The sequence below is a fragment of the Tubulanus polymorphus genome, chromosome 6 (genome assembly GCF_964204645.1).
Source record: "Tubulanus polymorphus chromosome 6, tnTubPoly1.2, whole genome shotgun sequence".
NCBI classification, from domain to species: Eukaryota; Metazoa; Nemertea; class Palaeonemertea; order Tubulaniformes; family Tubulanidae; genus Tubulanus; species Tubulanus polymorphus.
The window spans coordinates 17,551,829-17,579,108 of NC_134030.1; the positions used below are offsets into that span (position 1 = coordinate 17,551,829).

At 40.5% G+C, this 27,280-nt stretch overlaps 1 pseudogene; it reads right to left on the reverse strand.

The window, feature by feature from the left end:
* Positions 1–224: 224 nt before the first annotated feature.
* On the reverse strand, positions 225–5,167 carry LOC141906948 (asparagine synthetase [glutamine-hydrolyzing]-like; annotated as a pseudogene).
* Between the last annotated feature and the right edge of the window lie 22,113 nt (positions 5,168–27,280).

Here is a 27,280-nt window from a genome sequence, read left to right on the forward strand (position 1 = left end):
TTAGTTCGTTCCTATCTATATTCCTGCAGAATTTAGGAAACTAGCCTGGGAGTCATACTGGAAATCATGGAGTCTATAAATGTCTCCGAGGCTACGATCCTGATTCCTCTGTGGATAAAATCCTGATTTCAATGTGGATAGAATGCCGATTCCGTTAAGGATACACTGATTCCACATAATTTAGCCTGTGCGAATCAAAAAAATTAACAAAATTCATACAACGATTAACATAGTTTGTTGTAATTTATTTCATGTCTTTATCGTGACAATGTTTTGGACGGGTGCCCGCCACTGAGTCAAGATTAGACAGGTTTCCGTGATGCTAGAATGATCTGTCTGAGAATTCCTTATCATATATATATTGAATAATTGCCAAACACTTTGGTCTCAATTCTGCGTCAAACATTGGTATTCTAAAAAACATAACAAAGCAAAATTGATGTATCACAGGCGCATTTATTCTGTATGGATTCATACGTCATATGATGTCATAGGGAGAATTCATAGAGATGCAGGCATCTTTTCGAATATGTAGTAAGAGATGTCACGTGTCAATTTAGGTCGGTTATATGCAATTTACCTTGTAATGTTGTAATGCTCTACCGGAAGCTTCAGTTGAACCGATCCATCTTGGAGTCCAGTAATACGGCAACCAGTGAGACTGATTCGGGTAATACTTCTCAAATAGACTGCGATAGTAAAACGATTCTTTAGTTGTAGGTGTATTGAACGGGTATTTCGTTTCAACATCCTTCATCATATCATCGGTTATCTGAAATACACGTTAATACGATTGATTCGTCGGTAGGGCGACCTCTAGTGGTTAAATGGTTTAACTCAGTTGCATGGTTGATTGGAGGACTGTGAACTCAAGTGGTCCCCGGTTCGAAACCACTTCGGGCATTGGCTGTCAAGATACACTTGGACTAAAACTGTGATAACTTAGTCAGGTTGTGAGTCATAACAACCAATGAATGGCCTCTTCAATTTCAATTTCTCTTAAGATCTACTAGGCTCACACTGTTAGTTGCAGTGGGGACGTAAACTCTCCCAACTACTTAATGAATTGATTGTAGTGGATGTAACGATTAGAGACGACGCAGGGTTCGAATCCCGCATTGTAAACGGTATACTACTAACACGTACAATTCTCTCCATATTTTCCTGTAACACGTGAAACCACGATCTCTCCGGGGGTGAAATGCCGTCACTGAATCCCTCTTTCGGCCGCCACAGAATCTCATCCGGAAGTAGACCCGTACCGGAAAAAGCCTGACGCAATATGATCCAAAAACGGAACCCTCAGCTCCAAACTAGAAAATCCAAACAAACAGAGACGATGAATGAAACGGGTGAAGATACATGACGTCAAAAGGGGGGTTATGAAGGCAGCCATAATTTCTAAAACGCTTTTGATCTTAAGAAATCAACCATAGGTAATTTGGGTTTAGGGTCCTGGGGTGATGTCATAGGGAGATTTATGGGGGTACCCATGACGTCATCAGGTGGGATTGACAGATAGTTACCCCCAGGCAGCCGTAGCTCTATCACATCTAAGAACATCGTGGCAATAGAGATCTCGGAGCAGTCGTCTGGCGTCTTTATCGGCCGCTTCCGCATCCGGTGCCATGTGAAAATAAATGTATCCCTGAGCGACCTCGTCTGCACCTTCTCCAGAAAATATCACGATCGTATCCGTCTTATCGGATATATATTTACTCATTAGATACATCGCTACAAACATAGAAAAGCTATAGAATAGATTAACATAAATCAGCATAAATTAGCATGCATTCTGCTGCTAAAATAGATGAATTTTTTTTCGGTCTCGTGCTAGTTGAATCCCTATCGTATGACCGCAGTAGGCAATTGGGTCCAGACATCGACTGGTATTAGGAAACCTTACGAATTCATAATTAAATTAACTATGTATTTTTACCTATAGCACTGCGTATGAGTATCACTTCATACGTTTCGGTCATTTTAATCACTTCCTCTATGGCTTGAATCGCTTCTTTATGCGTGATCTGGATTTCGTAATGTTCGCTTCCGATGTGTTCAGCCACCTGGAAAATACACTCTACAAGTACTACACAAGTAATACTGTGTTAGTGATGATGCAAGGCGGTTTTTGTCTTGTAAATCAATGCTCACAATTCTCATGTAGGTTTTTTACCTTCCTGGCGGCTTTGATATCGGTGCTGCCTTCATATCCGACCGAGAAGGTCTGTAAGGGAACGGTCTGGCCGGATTCTTTCAAATGTTTCGCCGTCAGAGCAGAAACTAAACTCGAATCAAGCCCACCTTTAATACACAGGTAGAAATAATTATCAAGAAGAGAAGGCTTAAGAGCAGAAAGAGTTGTGGGCAGAGGAGAGAGGAGATGAGGCGAGTGAGGAGGGGAGGAATATAAAAGGTATTCACCGGATAAGAGGCAACCGATTCGCCGTTGAGAGACCATACGTTTCTGTACTGCGGCTTCTAACAGGTTTCGTACATTCGTCAGAATATCATCAACTAAAACAAACACAGATAAATAAATGAGGGATCTTTGCGGAGATATTTACCTGAAATCATCAGAGTTACCTCTAGGAGGAGACAGTGTTACCTCTAGGAGGAAACAGTGTTACCTCTAGGAGGAGACAGTGTTACCTCTAGGAGGAAACAGTGTTACCTCTAGGAGGAGACGGTGTTACCTCTAGGAGGAGGCAGTGTTACCTCTAGGAGGAGACAGCATTACCTCTTGGAGGAGACAGTGTTACCTCTAGGAGGAGACAGTGTTACCTCTAGGAGGAGGCAGTGTTACCTCTAGGAGGAGACAGTGTTACCTCTCGGAGGAGACAGTGTTACCTCCAGGAGGAGGCAGTGTAACCTCTAGGAGGAGGCAGTGTTACCTTTAGGAGGAGGCAGTGTTACCTCTAGGACGAGACGGCGTTACCTCTAGGAGGAGACAGAATTACCTCTAGGAGGAGACAGCATTACCTCTTGGAGGAGACAGTGTTACCTCTAGGAGGAGACAGTGTTACCTCTTGGAGGAGACAATGTTACCTCTAGGAGGAGGCAGTGTTACCTCTAGGAGAAGGCAGTGTTACCTTTAGGAGGAGGCAGTGTTACCTCTAGGAGGAGGCAGTGTTACCTCTAGGGGGGGGGGGGGCAGTGTTACCTCTAGGAGGAGACAGTGTTACCTCTAGGAGGAGACAGTGTTTTGTAAGTTGGTTCTTCCCCGATTGTGTGAAATCTTTCGCTGCGTCTCAACACTGCCTGCTGCTCAGTGTCAAGGTCGTATTCTTCCACGTGACCCGGTGGGAACGGTTCAATCTTGCGACCATTTTGCAAACTTTCGGGCAACAAACCAATCAGACCTGGAGAAATTATTTCATTATTCATTTAGGTTTGATTTTGAGCTACCAGGAGACCGTATTACTATTGAAATAATGGGACATTAATGAAATCAATGTTCTAGGTTTCTGACACGGCCACCAGTTTAATTAAGAGGACCATAACACTAGCACGCCCATTAACATAACCCTAGGCTGTGCGTAACCATAAGCCTAGGTCAACTCTCACCCTAGCAGGACTCGAACCTGAGACATGCAGCGTGCCGGTCGAGCATGGCCATAGAACAGTAGCGGTCGACACAGTTGGAAGGTTTGTCTGGTCAGTGTGTTGACTGGTGAAATAGTCAGATGCGGTGACCCATGTTCACTTACTCACTCTATCAATTTCTGTGATTACAAGAGATTTTGAATGATTTTCAAAGAACACACAATCAGATGGCATAACCAGATGCAGCAGTTTTCACTGGACAGTTCAAAGTTCCATTGTAAGTTTCATTAGTATTCTGTATTATCTTGATTACAATGAGTCGTTGTGATTTTCTTCAAACTTTACCTTTTGCCTCTGAACAGACGGCTAGAAATTTTCCGGGGAGGTAGAGTCGGAACGTGGGCCGGACGCCGAATGTGTCTCGCGCTATGAACACTTTACGATTGCGGGTATCGACTAGTATAAACGAGAAAACGCCGTCTAAGTGTTTTACAGTGAAATCTATACCGAAGCGGTCGTACAGGTGTACAATCACTTCAGCGTCGCTGTCAGTTGAGAATTCCAATCCGAATTCTTCCTGCAGCTGAAAAATACACAAATTCAAAATGAAAAACCATTCGATGTTCCCACGCCGATACCACCAGGATCCGATACCACACAGTTTTTAGTGTCGCTAGTACCTAATGTAAAATTTTGAACCTGTAAAACTTGATCCAGTTCCGCAGTTCATTTGCAATCAACTTAAATCATCTATAAATCATTTTAAACACTTGAGTCAAAGTTAAATTGTGAAATTTTCAAATTCAAATCTAAAATAGCACATCGTCACAGATTGATTATGATTAAGAATCGAGTGATGAACTATAGTGACCTACCTGGCGTGAATCAGGTCACAGTGTTCAAAGTCCGGTAAAACTTTTGTGGTTTATAACCGGTGATGGTAGTAACTGTATTCGTGCCAATATTGTTTCAAACACTTATTCGAAAAACTATTCAGTTTAAATTAAACTCATCATTCCTCGATCGGAAATAGCTTGTTTCTTTAAAACCAGAAATTGATAGGTTTCTCGATTTATGTGTCGACTCCAGTTACTGTTTATAGCCAATCTGTACCCATTTTATTCAAGTCTACATATTGTGACACCATCGAAAGTGGTCGACACTGCAGGGTTGTAACCGGGATTTAGAATCTAGCCATGAGGATGAGATGTCAGCCTTATTGTCGTAATGCGCATGCCCTCTTCTGATTGACTAATTACCAGTTTATCGCCAGTAGTGAGCTAGTCAGACACTTACCAGTTTATCGTTATAGATTTCTCCGTTGAGCATTAGCCAGTAGTGAGGTAGTGTAGTCAGATGAAACGGTTGCATTCCGTTCAAATCATCCCGAACCGCCAAATGATGAAACCCGAAACAACATTTATCGAAATGATTGATGCTTTCTATGCGCACGGCGTCAGGACCTCGATGCCCTATATCCATACAACATTCACTGCATTGTTTAAAGGCGCCCTGATCGCTGCCGAATATCGCCCATATACCGCACATATCCTCTACCGTGTTGATTTCAACGCTCTGTTACACACATACTGTACACGTATGTACAACAGAACGCTGCTTTACACAACAGGAGCGATCGCTCTCTGATCGAGGTCGCGCCGCACGAGAAGCGCAGGTTTTTGCTCAGTGCCTGGATACACGAATTAACTATTATAAACGCGCTCTACAAATATCTATTGAATTCTATGAACTGAACCTCGACTTGTCTCCTGCGTCATGTGCTCAATTTAAAAATACAAAATGATATTTTTAACGAGAACTGGTTTTCATGCCAATTCTGAACCCATCAAAAAAAGAAAGGCGATAACGTTTTTCTTTTATACCCTCTTTTTATTTCATGACCCCGTTAGGCGGTTGAACCGGAGCGTTTGGGGCGTTATTGGCCTGATCAATATTCTACGATTTAGTTCGCTACATTTAGTTGTGTCGTTTAATCAGCCAGAAACGGGTATAAACGGGTGTGAAAATATTTATAGGGGGGCCAAAAGGAGGCAGACAAAATTTCAGCCAATCAGTAAGCAGAAATTCTAATTATAGACTCTTACTGCTCCGAAGCAATTCTACAGTAGCAATTCTACTATGCAGTCACAATGGCCCAGTTAGTAAAGCACATAATACGATAAAATCCCACTATTTACAGATTAAAAGAAATTAAAAACCAAAATTTATTTATTAAATCTAAAATATATAAAAGACACGACGTTTCGATCTCACCCTAGAGATCATCGTCAGATGTGAGAAATAGACTAAAAACAGGGGTATATATACAAGGAGGACAGGTTAATTGAGTAAATTGGTGAGTTAGTAAATAATTAGTGTTTGGCAAGGCATGAAGTAATATACTTAGAAAGAAGGGAATTATGCGGAGAAAAGCCATTATTTGAATTGGTACTAATATCTGAGTGACGAGTAATTAGGGCAGACTCAACTATGTGGCGTTTAGTGTAATTGCTGGAAGTATAAATAATTTCGGCTTTATCAAAATTAAAACGATGACCAGTGTTCCAAACGTGATTGGCTACGCCACTAGCCGGTTTTTGATTTATTATATCCTTTTTGTGTTCCGAAATTCGAGTTTTTAAATCACGACCAGTTTCTCCAAAGTAAATTTTATCACAGCCAAAACAAGGAATTTTGTAAACTCCGAAGTCCAAAGGTTTAGATGAGGAGCCTTCATAATTGATGAACTTATCTGAGTTAGACATGTACGGACATATTGCGCAGTTTTTACCGCTTGGTTCCACAGGGGTTTGGCGATGGGCTTGGATCGTGTTTTCTATGTGGTTGCTTGGATCGAGAAATCGAAAAAATTGAATATTTCCTTTACTCACGAACGCTGCTCATCACAAACCCGGAAATGATTAGCGGAAGTATGTGGCAGTGTTGCGTCGAAATTTTACCGCAGGTGCTGTAACATAATTTTCGTTTTTCATGAGTTGATCGCTGATAATCGTAATATACACTGAGAAAAATATGAAATGTTTTTCTAAAATACTACCTATCCAGTATCAAACATTCATATATTATCAGTCGCGTCTGACTATATAAAATCACAAGGGATGAAACGCCTTCAGAGTTGTGCCAGCCAGAAAGTTGGGACAGTCACGTGACTAACGCTTCTAATTAGCATATCACTGACTGAATGCGAACCTTTTGTCATCACCGTCGGCGAGATGATGCTCAAGAATTCTGGGGTTTTCAATAGGAATTCAACGGGTGACCAGGCTCGCTGCTGTAAGCTGACCAAAATGTAGCTGTTTGAAGGAGGGGATTTCAAGGAAAATATCGGTGTTTTACCCTACCATCTGTTTATTAAACTCGAAATTTGCATTGAGATAAGCACGTAAATAATCCGTGGGTATATTTAATCACTTCATTTTAGGCCGTTTTGATGTGATATTTGCATTTTTTTGCGCTTTTGTACAGCGCGGCATGACGGCATGGCGCCGGTCATTTTCTTTTTAAAAGTTTCAATGTGTCTGGCCGGGATGCATGAGTGCTCATTTGTCCTGTGCTGATTGTTATCTGCATTTGCAATCTCACTGACTGACTCCGAATCAAAGTTTACTTTCCATTTTGCCTGGTTTTAAACACCACTGACCCTTATAACCGCCCCTGTGCTTTTTAGCTAGGTTGTTCATTGCATCATTCATCTGGAACTCAAGTTTGATTCCATCAAGCAATTGAGCTGAAACTCCAATTTGATTCCATCAAGCAATTGATCTGAAACTCCAATTTGATTCCATTGCACTATTTTGATCCGAAACCGCAATTTGATTCCATCGCACAATTGAGCTGAAACCCCAATTTGATTCCATCACACAATTGATCTGAAACTCCAATTTGATTCCATCACACAATTGAGCTGAAACTCCAATTTGATTCCATCACACAATTGAGCTGAAACTCCAATTTGATTCCATCACACAATTGAGCTGAAACTCCAATTTGATTCCATCAAGCAATTAAGCTGAAACTCCAATTTGATTCCATCACACAATTGATCTGAAAATCCAATTTGATTCCATCAAGCAATTGAGCTGAAACTCCAATTTGATTCCATCACACAATTGATCTGAAACTCCAATATGATTCCATCAAGCAATTGAGCTGAAACTCCAATTTGATTCCATCACACAATTGATCTGAAACTCCAATTTGATTCCATTGCACTATTTTGATCTAAAACCGCAATTTGATTCCATCACACAATTGAGCTGAAACCCCAATTTGTGGACAGAATGTTAAATCCTGAGCAACAAAAAACGGTAGACCTTATTGCAGCATGTCATTCTATTTGTATTTTGGGTCAAGCAGGTTCTGGAAAAAGTTTTTGTATACGTAAAGCCGTGACGAAATTGAAAAAACAGTCAAAGAAAGTTGCAGTTTGTGCAACTACTGGTATTGCTTATTGTCAATTGACAGACCTTGATGCAGTCACTATACATAGCTGGTCAGGTATCTTAGATGGACGTTTTTCTAAATCTGAGATGAAGAAGAGGCTCATGACAGACGCCCAACTTATCGATGTTAAAAATTACATTTCATCAACAGATATTTTGTTCATTGACGAAATTTCAATGCTCAGCGCATATATTTTTGAACTCATCGAGTTCACTTGTCGTACAGTGCGAGGTTCATCACAGTGGTTTGGTGGTATGCAAGTAGTAGTGAGCGGTGATTTTTTTCAATTACCACCAGTACCAAATCTGGAATTACGAAGATGATGGCCATTATTGCTTTGAAAGTAGTATATTTAATTTTAGTCATGTGATGATTTTGAGTAAGGTTGTTCGTCAAGCTGATGAAGAGTTTATTAATATCATCAATGAGGTAACTCGTGGTATTACATCGAAGGAATGTAATTCCTTTTTAGCAAGTTTAACGCGTCCTTTACCAGAAAATCTAACTGTAACTCATCTATTTGCAAACAATTTTAATGTAGAAGTTACAAACCAAATGGAGTTAAGTAAACTTGCCGGTATTGGGAAAATATATGTAGCTACTAGTGAGGAAGGGACATCTGATTCCCTTAACTCTTTGCCAGCAGTTCATAAGTTACACTTGAAGATCGGTGCGCCAGTTATTTTGATAAGAAATATCAACAAGTTTCTTGTCAATGGTTTACAAGACTATGTAAAGAGTATGCACCCAGATTTTGTAACAATATTTTTTCCGTCTGTCCATAAAACTGTTGACATCAAACCAGCGGTGTTTTCTGTATTTTCAAAAAGAAAGCGTGTAAATATTTGCAAGCGATCGCAACTGCCTTTGCGTCTAGCATTTTCATTGACGATACATCGTTGCCAAGGTATGACTTTAGAAGCAGTTTCTGTTGATTGTCGCAACATACGAACAGCTGGTCAGTTTGGTGTAGCAATCAGTCGTGTAAGAACACCAGATAATCTGCGTGTCCAACATTACGAGCCCAAAATATGCATCAAACCCCCATCAAGCGTTATAGATTTTTATGAGGAGCACATAATGGCTTCTGCAGATTTTGTTCATGATCTGTCGTGCTGTGTTTTTGGTGAAGGTATATGCCCTATTGATGCAATTAGCTTTGATTCGGAATGTCAGTCAGATGAAGATAGTCAATTCGACGAATCCGATTTGCGAGCTATAGATTATTTTTTATCAGGTCAAACTGATTGTTTCGATAGCAGTCGATCCTCAACTTACCCTTCTACAATCGACCCTTGTCATGTTGTAAAACAATTGAAGTTTTGGGACGCAGTTCTTGATAATCAGATCGACCAAAATAGAGTTCTCGATGATATCTCATCGTCTATCGATTTGAATCTTTACATCTCACATATCTGGTCGAAATTGGATTACTTATATGAGTTACATGTATCTTTAACCATGATCCAGCAACCAAAAAACCAGGTGCAATACATATCAGCATTTCATTCATTTGTGACTTGTCAAGAATTCCTGACTTACTCCGAGCAATTGTTGAAGCGAAAACCCTTAACTCCGATTGAGATTAAAGTGTGTTCAAGAATCTGTTTCAAACTATTATCCAAGTATCTGGAATTTCGTACTTCAAGCATAGATAGAATTGTGATTGTAAATAGTTCAGCAACTGTTGAGTCTAGTGCCCACGGAAAAGTTCGTTACGTGGGTGGTTATTGTATTTTTTCCGTTTCTCGCTATTTCCAAAAACTCGTCCGTTTTCATTTAGCAAAGTTGGACGAATGTTTTTATGTAGCAAAGTTGAAATTTGATTTGTTACAATCACTCAGAGTCGCTCAGGCTATGCTTGAAGAGAGTGTTTATCAAGAAACACTTGTTGAAACTTTGCGTCGGCAAAATTCGTTTGAAGGTCTAACGAATATATCAGATAAAGCTTTCGAATTTTTCCTCGAACTGGAGAAACTTCGTATTCGATATCGATATCTAATATGTTTCGATATGTAAATAATCAGGCATATAAGACTCTGTTGGAAGATGCTCTCAATTATGTTGTGAGGGACTCTGGTATCAAGGCGAAGTGGTTTAGTTTGTTTGAGATAACTAGTCATATTCCTGAAGTTACGGAATCATCTGGAATTCGTGATTTGGTCGATAAACTTTTTCTTATTTCCACTGCAATTTTAGATATTTTTCGAGATGTCTGTGTGAAGTATATGAAAGTTGGGAATGCTCAATTCCGTAAAGATCTGTTACAGTATATCGGCCAAAAAAAGACTCAAGCCCATAGACGTCAAATTCTTATAAGAAAAGAGAAGCAATCGCAGCAGCAGTCCGGTATTATTACTATGACTACTATCAGAAATAATCCCACTACCATACATTCAATCATTCAGTATGCATTATCTAATCAATCATTTAAATTTGATGGTTTCTGCAAAGCTGACCTAATGATATTATGTCGCTGCTACGGTATAAAATCAGTTTCTAAACTGAATAAGGTTGGCCTTGTAAACGCGCTGTTGGAAACCCTGTGTGAACTAGAATCCATGCCGAACCCCGAATTTCTCGACCAACGTAGTATCTCTAGCAGCAAGGTGGTATTACAGCAACAGCAACACAGCATTGTTGCTGTTGCTGCTGATACTGCTGCTGATGGTATTGAAGGTGCTTCTAGTTCGAAGGATTCTTCGGGATCAGAACAGAGAGGTCTATTAGCTCTGCCCATTGCAACATCTGCAGACTGCCATAGCTCTATAAAGACTTCTTCAGGGAAGCGAAGTGTTCGTAGTGGAACGCGGGGTAAATCCGTGACCCGGAAAAAACCAAAAACAGAACCTGTTTATACGTGCCCTATCTGTAAATTGGAATGGTCACTTTCTAGTGAGTTCAGTGATTACTGGCTGGAATGTGGAAACTGTTTGAAATGGATAGATCCTAAATGTACTGGCCTTATTGTAGGCAGCCCTGAATGGTTACATATTACATCCGATCATAACATTGAATGGCATTGTCAGTTATGTAAACAATCGACTTCATAGATAGAAATTCATTTTTGAGTCCATGGTTGAATTTCATAAGACTTGGCTCTGTGCCAGTTTTATTGTACACAAATAATAGTGTTGCATAGCAACACTGAATGTATTGATTTTATCTCAGTGCAAATGTAAGACATTATTGGACAGCTGTTGGTGCAATTGCACAAGATCATATAAGATCATTGATGATATCAGTGTATGAAAAAAAACAGATCAAACAGTTCTCTACCACAAACACTGGTATCGTCCATGATCCTCTGTCATCTTGTGACAGGCCCCAGGTGCTGGTTGCATAGTCACGGTATAGATACCCGACAAGTAAGACTTAGTTCTAGGGGATCATTTATTTATTACGTACGCATAAAATATGAATTTTTTAACCCAAGGCCCTCCCCTCCGCCATGCAAAATCGGCTATTTTTTCATATACATTAAGCATTACAGTGACATGCAAATTTGCACTTACCCCTTCCCCTCCCCTAATGCGTACGTAATAAATGAATTAACCCTATAGCCAATCTACTTAAGACCACTTATGCACTTTTGGGTTTAAGCCATGACTGCAACTGGCTCCTCGTACGATTAATATTTATATTTACACTGAACCTCATTCGTACGACTAATAATCTGAACCTCATTCGTACGATTAATATTTATATTTACACTGAACCTCATTCGTACGACTAATAATCTGAACCTCATTCGTACGACTAATATTTATATTTACACTGAACTACAGTCACTAGATCTTAAATTCTGCATCCAACCCGCCTAGGATTCAATGCTGAATCTTTTCGAACGATGGGGTAATCAGTGCCCGCTGCATCAGCATTCGCTTTTCTTGAAATGCACGGATTACACAGAATGATTGATGTGGTAGACGCACAATACTGACCATAGTTTAAGTTATCGTTTGCGCCATTAAACTTTGCTCTTTGTTGGCAAAACAAATTTTCCGCTACGTCACTATTTATTATATTGGGGTTTATAAACCCACCAACCTCTGTTTCTAGACGACAAATATCAATGAATCCGAGACAGCAGCTGTCCAAATCGTAGCGCGTTTGTTGTGACATAACATTGGTCTTGATGGATTTAGCCTTGTACGGTTTTATTTCTGCTGATTCCCATTTTTTAAAAAATGCATGGGCTTCCAACATTTTACACAATCTGTTGTCGGATGTACTCCTAATCGGACGTGGATCGCGAAATAATGATACCAGTTTGCTGGTAGCGTTAAGAAATTCGATGGTGCCCAACAATTTCTCGCTTTCAATCTGATCGAGGGTTTTTTGGAACATCTACAATGCAAGAAGTAGTTTGATTAAAGTGGGAAAAAATTTGATCAAATTTTGTTGATGTGTCATTCACAAACGGATCTATTTGAAAATGTAAAGATCAGTTTATAATGACATCAACAAAATATGAGTTTTTCCCATGATAAGCGATCATTCACTTAATAAACACACATAAAATTTGAATTTTCCCACGACGCAAATTCAAAAATTTTGTACTATTGTTTGAGCATTATACACAATTGCACTGAAGGGGTCATAAATTTATTACGTACGCATTAGGGGAGGGGAGGGGAGGGTAAGTGCAATTGTGTATTATTGCTTTAAGTACAGAAAAAATGGCAGATTTTGCGTTGCTGGGAGTTAATATTTTATGCGTGCTTGATGTGACAGATCCTTAGCCCCTCCCCTCCCCTAATGCGTACGTATTAAAATAATGACCACTAATGAGATGTTGCATCAAAGTTGGTTGAAGAATTTCATGTATCATTGTCATCATATTTTTTGGATTTTATTCTATGTACATGAATCACAAAATAAGAAGCATGTCGCCTTACTCGGACATGGCCAACTTGGACAAAAAAAGAAATTTTCCAATTCCTTACTCGGACTTCGCTTACCTCGAACTAAATTTGCCAATCCCAGTTTGTGCGTGTAAGACAAGGTTTTACTGTACATTGTATGTATTTTTCCATGATGATGATCAATGAAATTATAAGGCCAAGATTACCAGTACTCACTTTCATCAGATGTAACATAACGGAATCCAGAACTTGTTCCGCAAGGTAGTTCCTCATTTTTTCATTTTGATCTGGATTGATGTGTTTTTCTGTCAGTTTTCGGTGGATCCGTAGGGAATTGTTGTTAGTATCCCACTCATGGGCTGCTGCCCAGTGTTTCCATAGTATATCTCGATTGCCGACGTTCAGAAGTCTAGTGTGGAATTTTTGATGACCACTTTTCAGAAAATTGTTGCGGATCTTTTTAAACAGATGCTAGGATAGATAAATAACACCGTTATTAGTACTTGAAATCCCCTCAGGTGAGAGAGCAGTGAAAACTAGTAAGTACCCTAGTAAATAACTTGTTTCATTTATCCAGATAAAAGTTAATTTGTCTTGTTTTTTCTTTAATTTACAGCTCTTACCGATGGGTCCATTAGAAGAGGAAGTGGCTTATGTCCGAAAGGATTTAAAGTCGTAAACTTTCCCTCAATAGGGAGCATCATTTTCATCAATGTGCGATTACATTGCGCTCCATCCATACACATGTATGTCACCTGAAAAGTTACCATACAGCTTTTCAATATTTTTATACATTTACCGGGTGATATTCTAGGATGTATTATAATCTACCTTGAAACCCCAATTCCCTAGTTCGCAAATCATTTCAGATAAGATCATATAGAGTTCAGCAGCACTAGCTTGATCAGTTGGATAACTAGCAATTGGAAATCGGAAGCCAGTGTTTCCCATGAATGTGAGCTGCAGGACGTGGTTTGCAATTTTAGGCTCGTACTTTCCTACAATGATAAAAAACTATATTTTACAGAATATGGTGGTGGATGAGGACAAGCAGCAGTTGGTGTGTTTGAGGATTTAAGCAGAAGAAATTTTAATGGGAAACATTTCAGGGAATTACCTGCCAGGAGCGCCCTTAAATGATTTCCAGCATCGCCCATATCAACGAACCCTTGAAGTATAGCGCGGCCATTTTTTGTAAGTAATTTGTAGGTCTTCCTATTTTAAAAAAATGAAATGTAAACAAGTGGTATCATTTTTAACCCATTAGCACTCAGGAATTGCACTATGTTCTGTCTATAACTCCTCAGAAAATTCAAGGGAAAATCCAAATTCATCACGATACAGAATAGCTCATTATGACATTGATTGAATATTCCTGTGGTATTTCTTTTGATAGATTTTGTCTATTCAATATTTTTGTCAATGTTTCATTTTAGGCGTGGATCTTGATTCAGTACCTCTATTGACATTTCATCGAAGATGAGACCGCCACGTTTTGCTTCATCCGGTAGACGTAATCGTTCGCTTTCTTGAGAAAGCCACATCAACAGAGCGGTGTTGTATCCAGTGCCATGGCTAATTTGGCTTTTATTATAATGTAACAGCCGTCCGGATGGCAGTCGGAACATGCTACTTGCTTTCATGTCGGCAAACGCTTTAGGCGACTGACACCAAAGTCTGAGACAAAACGCGATAAGTCTGAAATGTAAACAAGATTGATTGTAAATGGAAATAAGTTTTGCTCTGGGATCATTCATTTATTACGTACACATAAAATTTGACTTTTTCAACCCCCTCTGTACACAAATCGGCCATTTTTTCATGTATATTTAGCATTGCAGTACGCAATTGCACTTACCCCTCCCCCTCCTCTAGTGCGTACGTAATAAATGAATGATCACTATTGCAGCTATCAATCTTGATCTATGTAGTTCCACAGTAGTCGATTAAAGTCATACTTAAAACATTGACAAAATTAGTTTCAAACTGTTTTAAGAATCTAATTTGACCGGCTACTGCGGCACTGCACCGATTTTGTCTACGCACTGTACCTTAGACAGTCAAATAGATTACAAAATCAGATCGTCTAGGCATATATCAAAAATGATTGTCTAAGGTACAGGCAGCAGATTGGTACCTGCATATATGCTATCCTTGCTTGCCAGGGTTTAATTGCCTGCTGATCAAGATCATGCCAACACTAACTGTGGCCGCAGATCATTCATCAGTCTATTACACAGTCCAAGATTTCTTAGGGAGACAAATTGCCGCTGAGCGGCCACCAGTCTATATACTTAGTCAGTCGAATGCATCCTGCAACTGACGTTTATGGCAAACTGGCTTCTGATTTCAAATTGCTAGTTTAGAGTTAATTCATTTATTACGTACGCATTAGGGGAGGGGAAGGGGTAAGTGCAAATTTGCATGTCACTGTAATGCTCAATGTATATGTAAAAATAGCCGATTTTGCATACATGGGGGGGGGGGGGGGTTTAAGAATTCAAATTTCATGCGTACGTAATAAATGAATGATCCCCAACTAATCAAGCTAGTGCCGCGGAACTTTATATGATCTTATGAGAGGGATAATTTGCAAACTATCAAATTGGCTCAATACAAACAATGTATCTGATTGGCTAGATATATAGACTTGTGGTAGTCAAGTGGCAACTTTTCCGCTCAAGAAATCGGTGCCATGTAAAAGATTTATGAAGGAACTATGGCCACGGTTAATGTTGGCATGAATGAGCTTTGGCGGGAGGTAATCAAACCCTGGCAAGTGAGGATTTTTAGGTCATTATTGAGAAAGGATACTAATTTTTTAAAGCCCACTTAGGGCTAGGGGTCATTCATTATTACGTACACATTAGGGGAGGGGGAGGGGTCAGTGCAATTGCGTACTGTAATGCTTAATTTATATGAATCAATGGCCGATTTTGCGTACAGAGGGGGAAGGGGGTTGAAGAATGTAAATTGTATGCGTACGTAATAAATGAATGATCCCTAGCGGTTGAATGAGCTTACTTCGGGTGCCATTTCATCTGTCTCTTGTCTTGGCATGATAAACTGTCATTTTGGACACGTAAGAACAATTTCAGTGCTTCATTGTCAGGAACTTTTTCCAAATAGTCGTCCAGCAACTTGATCAGGTCATCGCTATCTTTTTCGCTTAATTCCAGTAAGTCGTTTTTTAAGCATTTTGAGTGTTCGTAGTATTTACAATATTTACACGTTGAACATTTTGTTCCGACGTCCGAATGAATTATGCGACAATTAATTGATCTTAATCTGGTTTTATCAATCATGCTTTTATAAGAAGTGTCAGTCGATGTACATTTTTTGCAAGAAGGTAGAAATCCATTACAAATTTTCAAAAGTTTTATTTGATTTAAAATCAAATCTAACGAATTTTCAGTGTCAACCTGATCATTGACTTTGAACTCTATTAGATTGATAGTCCGATGCAAAACCGTCAAAGTTACTTTGCAATCCGACTGAATGTTGATTTCTTTGCAGACTTTGGCTGCATTCGTTGAATTTCCGCAACAAAAAGTTCATATTTTCATATTGGTGACATTTTTCTCGAAGAGAAAATATCCATCAGGGAGCTCCACTGATTGCATTCGAAAATCACGTTTCTCATTTATCAAAAGCGATGGCGATTGTGTCTGCATCGTCAGACCAAGAAGATATTTGTACCTTTTTCCATTTTCTCTTAAACGCGCGATTTTAACTTGAGGATAAAGTTCCTTGACTTTTTTCGTTAACTTTACTGATGAACATGGAATTAGTTTTAAAATATCTTCGTATTTCAACTTCGAAAAATTGCTTTCTTTACAATTTTTCAGCAACCTGTAAATTGTAAATACAGAGAAATGGGAAAATGCACAACTATGTATATATGGGTTCATCATTTATTACGTACGTGTGAGAGCATATTTTGTTACCACAATCAATTGCAAAGTTGTAGCTCATATTTAGTTGAATATTGAATTTGTAAGATTGTTGAGCAATTCAACCCCTTTCCAAGTGACCCCTAGTTTACATAATGATAAATGAATGATCCCCAACTGATCAAGCTAGTGCAGCGGAACTTTATATGATCTTTTGCGTGCGAAATAAATGAATGAACCCAAATCATACGCCTACTTGGTTCAACAGTTGTGACATTGACTGAATTGATTGAATGGATATTCATATTTTCGAACAACAGTGGAATCCGAGTCGTGTATTATTTGAACCTGCAATAATTTTAAAAGTATTCGTGCAGGAAAGGAAACCAGCTGAGATAAAACCTGGTATAACAATACGTCCTCACTTGCCAGGGTTAGATTACCTGCTGATGAAGATCATGTGAACAGAAACGTGGCAAACACTGGTTTTCGATTTCGAATTGCTAGTTATCCAACTGATAAAACTAATTGGAAATTGGCTCGATGCCTGGTGGCTGCAAAGCGCTAACTTTTCCTTACAACTTAGGCCGTATAATGGATTAATGAATGAACTGCAGCCACGGTTTGTGTTGGCATGAGCTTTAACAGCAGCAGGTGATCAAATCCTGGTAAGTGAGGATGTGGCATTGTTCTTATTGTCACTGGCTTTATAGAATTTATAATTAGTTTTTATTTTAGCTCTGATGCATATGAAAATGTTACCATTCCAGGGGCAGGGTTAACAAATTTATAGAGTAATCTTTTTCAATTCTTGAATCTTTTCCAAGTGATTTCGATTTAAGTTTAGCCCTCAATTTGTAAAACCTGAGCCCCAGGCATAGGTCTATTTAATCATCAGACAGGTGGATGCGAAATCTTACCATTTCACGATTTGTGAATCACTAATGCAATTGCCGTTCTCCTTATTGTCCATTTTTAACCGTGGTGATCATTGATGGTACCTGATGATGAATGGATCATGTCAAAATAAGCTGTGATCATATAGAATTTGGTCATTGAGTTTGATGGCCTGTCTTCTTTATAGATTACATTACATTAAAAACTTGTGTCTTACAATAAAATGAAAATAAAGATATGAGAATTCTTGTGTTAAATCTTTTGATAAAACTTCAATGTATATAGGCCTACAGATCAAATGAGGATGCTGAAAGGTTGAGGAGTGGATTTCTCCATATCAAAGTTCAGGCCTACACGCATGGTAGCATGCTAATGTAATGCCCATGTGCTGAAACTTGGTAAAGTTGACTCGTCGTTTTCAAATGTTCATGGACTTGCCTCGGACACCGATTACTAGTGAAGTTTGAACTTGTTGGATACAACCGACCACCTCGTGCGCTGCGTCATTCCAAAATCCCGTTTCGAATCCAACGGATTATTCAAAAGTGGCGCATGCGCAATAATAAAAATTAAAATCCCGAAATAGATAAAATAGACCGTCAGGTAGCGACTCCTGGCGTTACAATTGTAGTTACGTGTTCTCGAACGTAGGAGAGATCGTCTGAAGTATCAACGATGAAAACTATAACACGGAAAATATTTGAGAATAACTTTCATTCAAATGCAATTCTTAATCTATGAATTATATTATTGATCATAATTTATTCTTATTAAGTTATTAATTTCATATGAATCATAATTTGACAATGAATATCGGTCGATGAATGTGTTGACTTTTCATGTTGAAGTTTTAAACATGATGACGTCATCAGGATGTCACGTGACTGTCCCAACATTCTGGCTGAAAATTTGAGTACAGCGGAGGCCTGGCGTTTCATCCCTTGTGATTTTATATAGTAAAGCGTGACGACCGTCTGATACTGACCCTTATCAGCCAATTGTTTATCGGAACTTGATAGCGGATAAATATACAACATTAACACAAGGTATTTCTGTGATATTTTGAATTTATTTGCAGTTCATATTTAGCGCCATTCTCGCGAGATTATTAACAACCCGGAAGTAAAATCCAAGCAACCACATAGAAAACACGATCCAAGCCCATCGCCAAACCCCTGTGCTTGGTTCACATCTATTTTGTTTTTTTAGAAAACATTAGGTTATGTTTTTTGTGTATTAAAATATCACATAATGAAGTATCCCTTCTGTAAGCTACAATAGGAGGTTCTTTGAATATTTAAGTTAGTCTTTCTGACTTTTGTAGGGTTTTATGTCCTTTTCTCAGAATTTTGTGCAACTCCGGTAAAGCTTTTGAATACGTCAGTGTTAGGGGTACACGATTTGTATTTTTTTCTACACCTTTATAATTCAGTAAACTATTACGATCAAGGGCTTCTGCTTTATTTATTCGTTTATCTATTAGGTTCTTGGGGTAACCCCTTGAGGTGAGATAAATAGTCAGTTCTTTTTTTCTTTTGAAAAAAGTGTTGTCTTCTGAACAAATACGTCTTAGATGCTAGACCATATGGTATGGCTTTTTTGGTTGTTTCTGGGTGACTGTCCGCAGTCCAAAGGGTTAGATTGATTGTTTTTAACCAAAGTCTTACTAATTTTGTTTTCATACGTGAAAATGATTTGTTTATCCAATAAAGGGAGAGAGTGACGAAACTTTTCCAAAACAGGTACATACGGAACTACAATGAACTCTGAAATGTGTTTTTTATTTTCTGGAGGTTTAGAATTGAAGGCATACCTTCACTTTTTTTCGTTTACTGCCAAATCAATCAAAATTGGTCTCGCTCACGGCCTCTTTCTCCGTGCACTACGGATCTGCGATAAAACCTTCCTTTCGGCTGAATTTGACCATATATCCAACTCTCTTAGAAAATTGGCTTACCCTGATCACATTTTGAAAATCGCTATTTCTAAGGCTAAACGTACTTTCTTCAATTCTAAACCTCCAGAAAATAAAAAAAAACACATTTCAGAGTTCATTGTAGTTCCGTACATGTGATATTGATGGTTAAGTCGTCAATTCTAAAGATCACTTGAAGGTAATCTAGTGAGAGGCGAATGTGGAAGCTAGCTTATTATAGTTATTTGTGTTAACCGGTACCGGTGATAAATCTGTGTTGTCCTGTGTTGTGTGTTCGTCATATTGTGCTTTGACGGTGTATTGCATGTGGCGTGTGATTTATATAGTTTAGTATTGCTTGTGTGTTTCGTTCTGTCCTGGGCGAGGAGATCCGTGGATGGTGAAACCAAAACTTTTTTTTTTTGTTTATGGTGGTGTAAGAGACTGATTTTAGTTTTGCGGATTGTTCGTTTGGTGTAGAGACAGAGACTCTTTTTTCTTTTTTATCTTTATTTCATTTGCTTAATTTGATTTATTTTGATTTATGCTGGTAGCTTCGTCGTCACGCCTCAGGTGACAGCTAAAACAAAGAGACTGGGGCGTGGTCACGTCTCAAGTGACGGTTCCTATTACCCCCGATAGATGGCAAACTAGTCGAGTCTGGCTGCTAACACTGAGTCAGCATGCTCTATAGAGAGCTCACAAGCTATTATATATACTCTACACACACAGGCAGTATGCACTGGTTGCCGTCGGCAACCAGGAATGTGCAGGTTGTGTCAGCTGTTTGGCGGGTAGTAACAGTGAATAGCGCGCGCCTGTATAGGTCAGTTGTCATCACCAATTACCTACTGCATTCACAAAATAAACTTATCACACCAGCCTCTATAGCAACAGATGCCTTTAGAATTCTTTAGCATCTGATAAGAGAATAAAAGAGAGAGTAATTCAGTAATTTTCATTAGTTGCAAAGATGAATCGCTTCACAGCACATCAGGTCCACGATATTTTACTGAACTCCGACAACGAAAGCGCCTCTGATTTCGATGATTCTGACGACGGAAACCAAGATGTGAACCCACACGACATGAGCTCATCAGATTCTTGAGGAAACCCAAAGAAACCAAACAACTGAGAAATGATAACGAAATCAGCGAAAATTGAGCGATTTTCACTTTTTTGAGACCCTGAGGATTTTTTGAATTTTCTGACCCCCCAAAGAAAAAAATTGACTGCCCTGTATGGTTTTCTTGTTGTCCTATGATATTATGAGAGAAAATAGTTATTTACTATTTGATTTGTATAAGATTTTGGCTTCTAAAGTACAATACAAAGACTTTTTTGGTGCGTGACCTCAACTTGACCTCAGGTTTTGGGGGGTCCTACCTTGCACCCCTAGGTTCAAACTTTTTATAACTTACATTTTCTGTTAGAGATACCTATTAGCTTCATTACAGATATCGGTTTTAGGGGGGTCTCTACAGTGGAAATGTATCTAAATTTACATAGAAATCATAAGACAATAAAGGCCAAAATTAATTCCCCACATGGAATGGATAATGATGAAATATATTCCCCCGGCGAAAGAGTTAAACTTGATTATTTGGATTTGCTTGACAGTATGATTATTCAAGTGCATGTTGTAATCTTATGTTGCTTGGGTGGCTGAAATTTCAGTTGGAGTATTTTGCTTATGCGTAGAGGATTGCTCGATTACTGTCATAATTAGTTGTTTCCTTGGTTATTGATAATTAATTGCTTGCTTGACACCCAGGAGGTGATTTAAGTTTTTTTCATTTTGTAAAACGGAAAACTGTATATTTGTAAGAGGGTTCTTCCAGGTTATTATATGATTTGACCTGTGTTACATAATAGTTTTATAACTGGAGTTTCCCTCTCTTGGTCGTAAGCGTGGTAAGTGCTATAACAAGGTTGGTGAGTACCTGTGTTATGTGAATCAATGCTATCATTTTTGAAATTGGGGTTGTACAAACCAATTCATTTGTGGGTAGTTAGCTCAGATAGTTCATACAGATAATCCAATTCAGTCCAATTATGTCGTCGTTGCGGGCTGGCCATGTCGTCTCTGTTGGGTTCATTGGTTCAGTGAGTCTGGACCGGGAGGTTATTCGAGCGGAGTTTCGCAGATTCGGTGAGGTTGAATTCGTTTGTGTATCTGGACAGACAGCATATGTTGTGTTTGTCAACGCCAGCTCAGCTAAAAATGCAGTTGCTGCAGAAATCGAATTTCAGGGTAATGTGGTGCAGATAGTGGTTGTGCCGTTGGACCAGTTATCGGATGTAGAACAACAAATCGCTGAAGCGCGTATAGAGGAGATCCTTGGTGGGTTAAACCCTACTTTACGTGGATCCGTTGTAAACAGATTTTCTTACGGGGATGGTGCTGCTTCACGGAAGCGATTGGGGTTTGAACCGGTGAATCCGCCCAGTTTTGCGCCGTTCGAGGATCCGAGGCCGAAGGAGTTTGCTGAGTCGTCTAAAGGAAGACAAAATGTCGTGATAAACACTCCATCACGCCTCTGTACGTTTTCCGGTGAGGAGAATAAAACTGATGTCTCGTATCGGCAGTGGAAGAGTGAGGTGCGGGGTTTGCAGGCAGATGGTGTGTACTCGGATTCGCAAGTGGTGAATTTCATTCGTAGGTCACTGAAGGGTACAGCACGTGATTGTTTGTTGAACCTTGAGGGTGAGTACGGGTCAGACTTGTCGTTGAACATGGTGATCAATCGACCTGTTTGGGGAGATTTTAACTGCTAGGCAATAATACGGAAAATTTTATACAGCAGAGCAAGGTAGGGATGAGTCAGTGTGAATCTCTGGGCGTGTCGGTTGGAGGAGATACGGGGTCACACCCCTGGACAGATTGATGAGGCGGAACTGAAGACGCAGTTTTGGCAGGGATTGTTTAACAGGCAGCTTAAACTTGGGCTGCGTCCGCTGTTGTTATCTCATTCATACCAGGAAATGGTGGTTGAGGCAAGGAAATTGGAGCAAGAGTTTGGGTTCCAACCTGAAGGTCGGAAGATTGCAAGCGTTGGGAAAGAGGCATCTAACCTTGAAAGGAATCTGGTGCCTAGGCAGCACCAGATGTACGCTGAAGGTTCGGGCCAACTTGTAAAGACCGTTGAATCATTGGTGGAAACCGTTAATGAACTGAAACGGGAGATAACAGCACTGAAGATTGAAAGAACCTCAGATTATCACGATCAAGGTGACATCGCGCAGGCACGGGGCCGAGGAATGGATAGAGGCGGAGCAATACGCGGCCGAGGTTATAATAACCGTCCAGTTTCACGTGGCCGTCGCAGAGGATGTTTTAACTGCGGGGGGTTGGACCATTTTCAGCGAGATTGTCGGCGCACGGGAAACCGGTCGGAGCCTGGCCCCGGACCCATGGGCCAGGCCAGTCGTCGTTAGTGGGTCCAGCTAATGAATCGGATATTGTCGTCAATAATCAGCCTTGTCGAGCATTGATTGATACGGGGGCTCAGGTAACAACGGTCTCAAAGAGTTTCTTTAGTTCACTCGTGGATACGCAGCTGTTTCCTGTCAATGATTTTTTGGATGTGAAGACCGCCGGTGGAACTGAACTACCCTATTATGGGTGTGCAGGAGTTACGTTGGTAGTGGAGCACCAGATACTCGATGTTTTGGTTTTGGTGGTTGAAGATACTAGTTACAGTGAGTCGGTGCCTGTGGTGTTGGGCACTAACGTGTTACAGCATTTGCACGATGACAAGGGAGCTGTTGGATTGGCGAAACAATGTTTGTCAGCCAAACCTGAGCAGGTGCGTACGACGACGGAAATAACTGTACCGCCTATGAGTCAACTTAGCGTGCATGGGCTGGTACGTGGAGTATCGACGGATTCGAGTTTGGTGATGACTTGCTCGTCGGAAGAGGTTAACCTACCTGGGACCCTACTACTGGTACCTAGCATAAGTAAGGTGGCGGCAGTGCAGTGTAACCGTATAAGCGTGTGGGTAAGGAATATTGGATGTCGGCCTGTCACCATTCCTGCTCGGTCACCAGTGTGTAGCATTGAGGGTGTGCGTCGAGTGGAGCCGAAGCTGATGAATAGTGATATTCCTCTGCAGCGACAGTGTGGTGCAATAGAGTCAGGAGCAGATGATAAGTTTTTTGACTTTTTCAACTGGGAAGGTTGCGAGACGACTCCGGGGCAGCTTCTCCGGTTAAAAGACGTTCTGCGGAAGCATAAAGGCATTTTTTCGGTCGCTGATGAAGATACTGGACGTGCTTCCGCGATTCGACATGAGATCAATTTGACTGATAATGTACCGTTCAAGGAGAGATATCGACGAGTTCCTCCGCCCATGGTGAACGAGGTGAGGGATCACCTTAACATGATGGCGTCCACAGGATTCATCCGTCCATCTTTTAGTTCATGGTCATCACCGGTAGTTCTCGTCAGGAAAAAGGATGGCGGTCTTCGATTTTGTGTGGATTATCGGACCCTCAATCGGAGGACCGTGAAAGATCGGCAGACTCTTCCCCGCGTGGATGAATTAGTTGAAAGTGTTGCCGGTGCCAAGTATTTCACCACTCTCGACCTGAAGGCTGGATATTGGCTAGTCGAAGTGAAAGAGGAGGATAAGCCGAAAACTGCCTTCAATGTCGGGCCGGGTTATGGATTTTGGGAGTTTAACGTGATGCCCTTCGGGTTGACAAATGCACCGTCAACGTTCCAGCGCTAAATGGAAAGGACTCTGACTGGCGGATTTAAACCTCCGTGAATGTCTGGTTTTCATCGATGACATACTTATTTTTTCGGACACATTCGAGGAGCATGTTTAGCGGTTGGAGCATGTGTTGGATCGTCTTGCTGCTGCAGGACTGAAGTTGAAACCCTCAAAATGTGAGTTTTTACGGTCAGCAGTTGTTTACCTCGGGCACAGGATCTCTGAAAAGGGAGTTGAACCCGATCCAGCGAAATTAAGTGCTGTGAAGGATTGGCCGGCCCCTAGAACCGTAACTGAAGTGCGACAATTCCTGGGGTTTTCGGGCTATTATAGACGCTTTATAAAGGACTATGCCAGAGTAGCTGCTCCGTTAACGAAATTGTTAACGGGAGTCACGAATCTTAAGGGGAAACGTAAGACAGCGGAACGGAGGATTGAGGTACAGTGGGGACCGGATGAAGAAAACGCATTCACGAGGTTGAAGGAGATGTTGACGTCAAGCCCCATCTTAGGGTTCGCAGACTTTAATAGACCCTTCGAGCTTCATACGGATGCAGCTCATGATGGATTAGGCGCGATCCTATACCAAACAGATGGAAAGGGAATAAAGAAGGTAATCGCTTACGCAAGTAGAGGATTGAATGCTTCAGAGAAGAAGTATCCTGCGCACAAGCTTGAGTTCCTGGCTCTGAAATGGGCGGCGACGGAAAAGTTCCACGATTACTTGTATGGTAACAAATGTTGTGTCCATACTGATTCGAACCCCATGTCTTATGTGTTAAAATCTGCGAAACTGGATGCCACGGGACATCGCTGGCTACAGGCTTTATCAGTGTACGATTTGGAACTCGAATACCATAGTGGCGCTAATATGCGGGATGCAGACGCGCTGAGTCGAAGTCCATTAAATCGGATCACTGCTGACGTCTTTGCAGCAATTTGTACCGTAAGTCCGTCAGTCCCTGTGACGAAAGCCGGAGGGGTAGCAGAGGTAGACATGCGAAAATTGCAGGAGCGAGACCCGACTATTCGACGCGTTGTTTCTTGTTTAAGGACCAAGACAAGATTCCGGCCAGCTAAGCCATTGGAGTACGGGATCTGTCAGGTTTTTAAGTCGCTGGAACTTCTGGATGATGTTTTGTACCGCAGAGTTGTTGAAAATGGAGTGTCAGAGCTGAAAGTTTGGTTGCCCTAATCGGAGAGGGTGGAGATGCCTGACTGTTTGCACGATTGGTTGGGGCATCCCGGCCGTGACAAACGTTGGCGTTATTGAGACGAAGATGTTATTGGCCCGGAATGAAATCCGACGTCGAGGAATATTTGAAGAGATGTAAGCGCTGTGTGCTGCTGAAGGCTTCGACGCCTACACAAGTTGCCCCGCTGGTCAGCATTGAGACATCGTACCCCATGGAGTTCCTGTGCATTGATTTTTTAACATTGGAGCCGAGTCAAGGTTTCGAAAAGGTGCTTGTTATGACCGATCATTTCACAAAATTTGCGATGGCTATTCCGACTAAAAATGAGACGGCTAGAACGGTGGCTAAGTGTTTATTCAACGAAGTGGTGCTGAAATTCGGAGCGCCTGTTCAACTTCATTCGGATCAGGGGCCTGCCTTCGAAAGTCGTGTGATCAAGGAGTTATGCGAGTTGACCGGTATGAGGAAAACCCGAACTACACCGTATCACCCTGCGGGCAATGGTGCTGTGGAACGGTTTAATGGTACGTTGATTCGACTACTGGGTAGTTTACCGCCCGAGGAAAAGAGAAACTGGCGGAGGCATATTAATGCATTGGTGTATGCGTATAATTGCATACCCCACGAGTCGACAGGCTTTGAGCCATTCTACCTTATGTTCGGAAGAAGACCCAGACTGTCAGTTGATAAGAAATTTGGTTGGAGTAATGAAGAAAGTGTGACGTCGACTACAGAGTATGTGAAGCAGATGGAAAATCAATTGGAAGTGGCGTGGAATTTGGCAGCAGATCACTTGTCTAGGCAAGGGGATAGACGGAAAGAGTTATATGACAGGAGAGCTAAGAGTGCAGAATTAACGCCCGGTGATATGGTGTTGGTCAAGCGTGAAGGATTCAGGGAACGACATGAATTAGCTGACCGCTGGGAATCGGTGCCTTATATCGTAGAAAGCAAGGTAACTGGAGATGTACCTGTTTACGAGGTAAAAAGAATTGAAGATGGGGGTAGGAGGATTCTGCATAGTGAACCACAGCTAGATTTTCGTAGTATTTGAAAATGTTTCGTAGTATTTAGAAATGTTCTTAATGTTGTTTCCGTATGCGTGGGGGTTACGTTAAAGCCGTCAGACAAGAACGTACTAGTAGTAAGAATTACGAAAGTTCTTGTTTGATGCTTTCATCTACCAACGCAAACCATAAATCAGTCTATAAACAACAATTCTTTCTCGGTTCTTCTGCTGTGAGATCTGGCAAACAATCAGAAAATCTTTATATAAAACTTTTAAATAGTTGGAACCATATTTGGTTGGGTCGGAACAATGGAGTGTATTTATAATGAGGCTCGTGAAGGGATCACGCTGATACTTGATGATATTCCCGGCTACTTTCCGTAAAAGGAAAAACCGGAAGTTTAGGAAGATGTGGTTGTTTTGTATTAAAATAGAATTAGTTAAATTGTAGATAAAATAATTAGTATAAGTATTTCAAATAATTTAAGAATTGATAATCAATCACAATGTATTCCGAATCGTAGTTAATTATAATAATTAAAAAAAGAAACAAATAATCGCTAATGTTTTAGAAAAATTAATTTGTGTTAAATGTTAAAACTAGCTGTCTGAAGTTTCTGTTGTCTGTATACGCTCGTTGGTAATTCACAGACAATAGCTGCTCTCTCAACAACGACTAGCAAGGAGTGAGTAAATCACAACGCGTCATGACAGGAGGGTTGGAAGAAAAAGTTTATATCAGCAAATCAGTTTCTAAAAAACCTTTAGATC